Genomic DNA, 8,456 nt, shown 5'->3' with positions numbered 1-8,456 from the left:
AAATCAGAAACAAGCGTGACAAACACAAGTCAAAGAAAGGCAATAGAGTCAAAATAAAGAGTTGGGCATGAAATTCAAAAACTAATAGTTAGGGTTTTAAAACTAATCCCTTTCAAAAGTCGTTAAGAGTTTCGATTCGAAAAGCAAACATAACAAAGAGTGAAACTAAGGATAACCGAACAAAATTAGTTATGTAAGATTTTTAATAAAATCTTAAGCATAATTCAATGTGCCAAGAAAACTTTTTACTTGTTTTTTATCTATTAATTTGTTAGGAAAAGATGTAATCTTTTGTGGAAGCTGGATAATCAATATCGAATATCAAAGCAATTGATTTATGAGGAACCATACGTATTGATCAAATGCAAAACAGGATTTTAGGTGAATTAATGGACACAGAACCTCGAAGATGGGGGAGATAATCAAAATAATACAACACTGTTATCAGAAAGAAAACTGACTATGAAGGTTTAAGATTGACGAGGTAGCGCAATTGATTTATCATCTAGGCTTTAGTGCATCAAAAGGGGTTAATTACGAACGATCTTGTATGATCTGACATGATATATGCAATCATGTTGTGGGTTGAATGGAGACCGTGAAGTTTTGGCGCCTTAAAAGCTATATGGCTTTTAAATGGGTTGAAATATTGAGCTTGAATGTGGGGTTGATACGTGTACAAACTCCTGAGCGGACACCCTAAAAAAGGACATGTGTCGCTCTTGTTAGTCTTTTATCAGTTTAGGAAGATTTAACGATGTTATATATATTCACCCACGTGTAGTAGTGTCGCCGTGTCGGCATAAAAAATATAGAATATGACAGAACTGTAGGTTTCATTATCTTTCTTTGGCTGCCTAATAAAAAAACTCACATTTAAAATTCGCTATATAGCCTCCCTATAGCAGTTGAGGTGCTAATAAAATTCACTATAACAAACTGGAACTCTTTCAAAGGCACTTGTCATCGTTATATCCCTTGTTTGTAGTCGAAGACAATATTGTCATTCAGAAAAATTAATTACTGTAGTCAGTTAATGGACAAATATATTGTATGAGCAAGAGAGTTGTAATAGAAGACTAGAAACATTATTTTCATATTCCATCAAAGGAAAATCGTTAATAGTAAAACCAATATCATATATGATTTGTAGTCATATTATTCTGTACTTAATGCTATATTATAACTCCAGATATATATCAAATCTTTAAGTTAATGTTTTCCTTATAAAACGTCATAAAAAAATCATTTTTATTGCTATGATCATGTCATATCTGTCACCTCTAGTGTATATATAGCAATGCTCAATTGCAACTAAGAAACTCACACACACAACTTCCATATTTCTTTCAATTATTTGCTTCCTTTGCCATGACAAGGAAGAAAGTGAAACTTGCTTTCATAATGAATGACTCAGCAAGGAAAGCCACCTTCAAGAAAAGGAAGAAGGGTTTGATGAAGAAGGTGAATGAGTTGAGCACATTATGTGGCATTGATGCATGTGCCATAATACATAGCCCATATGAAGCCCAGCCAGAGGTGTGGCCAAACAACATCGGTGTCCAACGCGTGTTGGCACAGTTCAAGAGGATGCCCGAGATGGAGCAAAGCAAGAAGATGGTGAATCAGGAGAGTTTCATCAAGCAAAGAATCACAAAGGCTAGTGAGCAGCTCAAGAAGCAGATCAAGGAGAATAGGGAGAAGGAGATGACTGAGGTCATGTACCAATGCTTGACGGGAAAGGGGACCATCGCGAACTTGATGCTGCCTGACTTGAATGATTTGGGTGGGTTGGTTGATCAAACCATAAAAGACATTGAAAGGAGGATTGAGTCTCTTAAGAAAGGTAAAGTTGTAACCTCTCCCCCGCCACCACCACCACCGCCAGTACCACTACCGCCCCGACCCCAAGTGAATGTTGGTTGTAGTAGTTCAAATGCTACTAATGAAATGATGGCTAGAGGACTTGGGATGCAGTCCTTGGAGAAAAGACCTATGGTTGATAGCATGAGTGGTATGGGTGGGATGCAAAGGACTCAATGGTTCACAGATTGGATGAACAATCCATCTGAACAATATCTTGGTCTTGGTCCTGGGTATGAGATGCCTCCGTTTGTTGACAACCCTAATATGATTTGGCCAAATAACTTTTTTCCATAAAAGTTATATTCCAATTTTGGGTCTGTCATATTGGTCATCCTCCGTTTTATTTATTTTTGCTTTCCTTTAAATTTGTGTTTTCCTATTTCGTAACTTATTATCAATATTATGTTATTTGAAGATCATCTTGGTTCCATCTCTCATGACATATATATATATATATATATATATATATATATATATATATATATATATATATATATATATATATATATATATATATATTATATATTAAATTCATATCAATTATATAATTTAATGTGTTCCTATCAAAATCCAAAATAATCAACCAGAAATCAAATACAAATTAAAGGTTATTCATCTTTCAAAAGAAGCGTTACATACATGGATTTAATTTACTATAAAAAATAATCACATTATAAAGTCATAAATTAATTATGTTAATCTTCCAGATAATTGTATATATTAGTGATCATCAGAAATTAAAAAGTGGTATGCTGCTGCTACTTGCTATAGCGTCTCTCTCTCAGGTCATGCAAGGTATCACCAACTCCAACTTAAGTCGTTCACTATATATGCAGGGGTGCAGAGGAGGCGGGGTAGTGCCACATCAGGAGTAGCACGGGACACCACGACAGCAGGTGCATGGGGGCGGTGGTGGCATAGTGGCCGTGAGGGGCTAATTTGTTGATTTTTTATAATATTTTTGAAAAAATAAACCAATAATTTATCTTCGCCTCACCCACCAACCATGTTTTACATATTTATCCATCTTAACGCGGTGTTTTTAATGTATATTGTGAAAACCCCCACTGCCTAAGTGACACATATGTAGCGAACTCACGTCATATTTTACACATCAATAACATATAGCCAATTAAATGATGGTAAACAAGCTTGTGGTTTTTCTTTTTTTGTTCTAAGTAAGATTCAATAGTCGAGTGACCCGAGTTTTCTTCTTGTGTAGTTTTGTTATTCTTTGATTTATATTCTTTGTTATTCTTGTGTAGTTTTGTTATTCTTTGATTTCTAGTTTTGTTTTTCTTTTAATTAATTTTGCTTTATGTTATTATACTACAGTTTTTTCTTTCTTCGAGTCGGTGGTCGAGAAGCATTTCTTCTATATCCTGTGATATCGTACACAACTTTATAAACTGGAGTTGCAACATAGAAAGTCCACTCCTGTTGCACTAGCTTCTTAATATTTACCCCCTATTCATATTATTAGTCAATTTCTTCGTATTTCCTCCTCTTAACACCACTTTCTGCCCTTTATATTTGAATTCAATAGTCTTTTCTTGGTAGTTCATATTAATACTACCCAACTTGGTTAACCGCTAAACTCCCAAAACTAAATCACAACCCCCCAAGGCATTACATAAGCATCCGTATCAAAAGTAATACCCTGCATTTTCCACTTAAACCCACTAACCATTTTATCACATATTACTTGACCCCCATCAGCTACTTTAACAATCATATCAGGTTTGGTAATCATTTCACATCCTAATTTCCACACTAGTTTTTCATCAACAAAATCTGTTTTACCTATATGGCCAGTCACTCTCATTGACTGATACACTTCACTTCCTTCTAAGGCATTAACAGATATTTGAGCAAACACTAAATCAACCCCTTCGTGTTCTTCTTCAATTCACCATCGGACATCTGAGGTTTCTTCCCCTTCCAGACATGATCACGTGTATATATCTTATCACACACATAGCATAAGCTTTTAGATCTCTTTTCTTCAAACTCAGCTGTAGTTAAGTTCTTCTATGAACCAACCTTGTCATTTGTTCTAGGTTTTACTGTTGTTATTGGTTTAATATATGTTAACAAACCTTTTCCTGCATTACCATATAACTAGATGTACCTAAATTGCTTCTATTGTTTACTTTGGTCTTCTTGAGATTTTGAGAAGCTTCTTTTAACTTGACTAAACCGTAAGCTTCTTGGACAGTCTTAGGGTTGAACATTCGAATAAGTAATTGTATCTTCCTCTAATCCAGTAATGAAACAATTTTCCCTAACTAACCACTCCTAATGACCTTGAAACTCTGCACATCTTTTCTCGTCTGACTTTGTAGTCAACTTTTGACTTCATTGACTTCTTAATTCGTATCAGTATGGTTGTTAGTTTAGGTATTGGGGTGAGAAGAAAGTAACACTTAAGTTATTGAAATCTTAATATCGCGTAGATGTTAGTTTCTTTAAGTTGGTGTTTGAAAGAAGGCATAGCATTAAAGACAATAGATTAAGTGTGCTCGAAGATAGTGTGATAATAGGATATGAAAAATAACGTGAAACGCTTATGGGTATTTGATAAATGAGGTATTGGAGATGCTTCATCACCAGCGTTCCAATCGTAGGTGACGTGGAGCCCAGCGGACAAGACGCAGCTGAACGAAGCGCTTTGCATAGCTGAAGTCCGGCAACTTGGAGGTTCATGGAGGGCTACAAAGTCCGGCAACTTGGAGGTTCATTGTCCCTCACAAAGGACTATGTTATATTTTTAAAAAAGATCAAGTATTATTAAAACATACACCTACTCGCATTCAAATAATTTCAGTCTTAAACTCAACATCCAAACATTCATTTCAACCCATTTCACTCTCAAACTCAACATACACATATTCAATCTCAAATAGGGCGTACGGATTCAACAGCGGGAGGTGGCAGGTTAGCAAGGCATATGGGTACGACTGGACGTCTCTGCTTTGTAGGGTGCACAAGATCGAAAATGGGAAGTGGTGGTATTTATTTTTCTTTATTTTGCGGGTTTATTTTGGAACAAAATCTACTTGCTTTAGTAATGTGCACTCTACGGTGACAGATGTAATCATATACCTTATAATTTATAAATATGTACAAAAGTTTACATCAACCCTCAAATTCACTACTACAAAACATGACAATTGCGACCAAAATTTTCTACCAAAAACGATGGTAGCAAATTTAGCGACCAATTTCCCGATGAAGTGTAAATTAAGCATGGTTACTTGATACAATAGCTAATCAGCGGTTGGAATATTTTCTAACGTTTAGTTCGGTCACAAGTTAATAGGAAATATATGGTAACCTGTGATCATCTTAGTGGTGAAAAATATACCATGTCTGTTTTGTGACCGTCGTAGTAGTCGCAAATCACAATATGTGAAATTTTAAGCTGACGTTTTTTTAATGAGAAGGTAACTCCACATATTATGAACTAATTTCCTCTCCAAAATTAATCCTCATTAGTCGAAGTCGTCAGCTTAACCGCTCAAACCCTCCTAATAAATATTCCATTAACTATACATAATGGTCCCCTATTACCTAGTGTTCTAGTTGTATGGTTTTATGACTCACAAATGTGATAGTGAGTTTAAATCCTTCTAGTGTAAGGATGTGCAAAATGTAAGGTGGAACTTCTAAACAAGTTTTCTGTTAACGAAAAACCAAAGAATACATACAGGAACATAAATATAACCATAATTGTTAACATATTTAATAGGTACTTTTTTTTTCTCTTCCATCAACAACAATTTTAATGCTTTGTTTGAAAAAATAATATCTCTAATTTTATTTAAATAATCTTAAAATTAACTTTAGTCATTTATTAACTTTTGACTATCATTGAATTTTACTACATTAATAGTTTTTAATTATGTGATCATCTCATATCTGTCATCATTTGTGTATATATAGCAATGCTCACTTGCAACTAAGAAACTCAAACACTCAACTTCCATATTTCTTTAAATTATTTGTTTCCTTCGCCATGACAAGGAAGAAAGTGAAGCTTGCTTTCATAATGACTGACTCATCAAGGAAAGCCAGCTACAAGAAAAGGAAGAAGGGTTTGGTGAAGAAGATGAATGACTTGAGCACATTATGTGGCATTGATGCATGTGCCATAATATATAACACATATGAACCTCATTTAGAGGTAGCCAAACAATATTGGTGTCCAACGCGTGTTGGCACAGTTCAAGAGGAAGCCCAAGATGGAGCAAAGAAAGAAGATGGTGAATCAGGAGAGCTTCATCAAGCACAGAATCACCAAGGCTAGTGAGCAGCTCAAGAAGCAGATCAAGGAGAATAGGGAGAAGGAGATGACTGAGGTCATGTACCAGTGCTTGACGGGAAAGGGGACGATCACAAACTTTATGCTGCCTGAGTTGAATGATCTGGGTGGATTGGTTGATCAATCCATGAAGGACATTGAAAGCAGGATTGAGTCTCTTAAGAAAGGTAAAGGACTAATCGCCACGCCGCCTTGATAGCATGAGTGGTATGGGTGCGATGCAAAGGACTCAATGGTTCACAGATTGGATGAACAATCCATCTGAACAAAATATTGGTTTTGGTCCTTGGTATAAGATGCCTCCGTTTGATGACAATCCTATTATGATTTGGCTAAATCACATTTTTCCATATAACTAGTTTCCTATTTTCGGTCTGTCATATTGATCACAATCCGTTTTATTTTTGTTTAATTTCCTTTAAATGTTGGTTTTTATGTTTCAATAACTTTTTATAAATATTATGTTATTTGAATATATATATATATATATATATATATATATATATATCTTGAATGTTTTAGCACTTCCATCTCTATCTCATGATATATAACTTTTCTTTTTATCAACTATACAACTTTTAAATTGTTCCAAGTGTGTAGAGACAACATTAAAAAGTGAGCAATAGCGGCAACAAAAATCGCTTCTAACGGTTCCAAAAGGCGCCGCTAAAGTATTAGCGACGAGGTGTCGACACTGTTCCGCGTCGCTAATGATCATTTGTCGCCCATAAAAGCCATTGTCGTCACTAATGAGTCGCAGCAGTACATTTCCGGCCAAGCGACAACAGACTCCGGCAAAGCATTTGCGAAGAAAGCGTCGTCGCTAATGAGTACACAATCGTCACTAAAAGTTTTTGCTGTATTTCGATTTTTTTTCTATTTCAATTTCCAAATTTTCTAAAATACATAAAATACTACAAACATATGAAGACTTTTCCATACACACATCACAACCATTGGAATACATGTATAAATGTATAAAAATATATAAACGTCAGCTAGTACAAAGAACTTGTTTAATTAAGTTAAACATAAAACTACCATTTAAACCATAAGAGTAGCTAATCCATATTATCATTCGTCCGCTCGTCCGTATCATCATCATTGCCTTTCTTTTATCCCATTTTCCAAATCCACAAACTGGGAAAGACGTTTTAAAATAAGTCGAGCCTTGCAACAAATAGTCAAGTTGAGCCTACAAAATAAGATACACATTATAAGTAAAAAATAACTACATGTCAACAATACAAACACTTTAAACTTGTCCATAACATTTACCAATTTGACTTTACTTTTAGTCAAGTAAATCCCGTTTGTCTAATTGTTCGTGTTAAATTGTTTGTTCGGTTAAAGTCAAGAGAACAAATCGTTTAAGTTACTACACGTATATTAAGTTATAAATTACTACCCTTATGCAAAGAAAAGTCATTGATCATTCTACCCTTATGCAAAGAAAAGGAGCTAAGTGCAAGGTTTAAACTTTTGTTAATAATTTATCAAGCTATACCTGAAAATAGGATAATTGTACTAGATCATACTGAAAGGGTAACCAAATATTATAAAATATATGGAAATAACAAAGTAGAAGATAAGTTGCCTACCAGAATCCTCTCCGAATTGAGAGTGTCATGGTTGTCAATCAAAGCAATCAAGCAGCAGCATGGCCTGAAAACTAATTAGGCCTGAACCCGAAAGCATGACATTGTTACCCAAGGTGTAGAGTTGTAACCTTACTAAGAGCTGTATGTAGGTCCCTTGTTCGGATCTAACAACACAACACTAGTCTACTTGGATCAACCTCTACATTAGCTAGCGAGAATCACTAGTGAGGACCGATATCTCAGATCTTGTTTGGTTATGTTTATTGCCGAGAAGGAAGAAGAGAAGAGAGAGAGAGAGAGTTTGTAATTGGATAAGAATATGAATATAAACAATAGATTGATTGTGCATGAGATACACACATTATTTATACTTTTATAGTGTGTGCGCTCATGCACTATGATATGTTTATTCATGGCCCAATGGGCTCCAACATTCATGGCCTTGGGCCCAAACAGTCCAACTAGCTAACGTACATAAATGAAAAATTAAAATCAAATACGAAAGACTAAACACAAAATAGGCCTAACAATATCCCTCTAGTCTTTGGTATTTGTTCCGTTACCTTGCGTCTTCAGTCAGACTCGGACTCGTACTCAAACACCTCGTTGTGATCAAATGGCTGTTTTTCAACATGAAGCCGGACAAACTTGTTGAATTTTCCGAC

The 8,456-nt window shown here is 35.2% G+C and overlaps 2 pseudogenes; both read left to right on the top strand.

Annotated features, from left to right (window-relative positions):
* The first annotated feature begins 933 nt into the window (after positions 1 to 933).
* On the top strand, positions 934 to 2,224 carry LOC143621290 (agamous-like MADS-box protein AGL80 pseudogene; annotated as a pseudogene).
* A 3,531-nt stretch (positions 2,225 to 5,755) lies between these two features.
* On the top strand, positions 5,756 to 6,549 carry LOC143621006 (agamous-like MADS-box protein AGL80 pseudogene; annotated as a pseudogene).
* The last annotated feature ends 1,907 nt before the right edge of the window (positions 6,550 to 8,456 follow it).

Source organism: Bidens hawaiensis, unplaced genomic scaffold, assembly GCF_021521415.1.
Source record: "Bidens hawaiensis isolate Kalapana, Puna unplaced genomic scaffold, B.hawaiensis_p1.1 tig00000326_1, whole genome shotgun sequence".
Classification (NCBI taxonomy): Eukaryota; Viridiplantae; Streptophyta; class Magnoliopsida; order Asterales; family Asteraceae; genus Bidens; species Bidens hawaiensis.
This window is presented reverse-complemented; position numbering and strand designations above follow the sequence as displayed.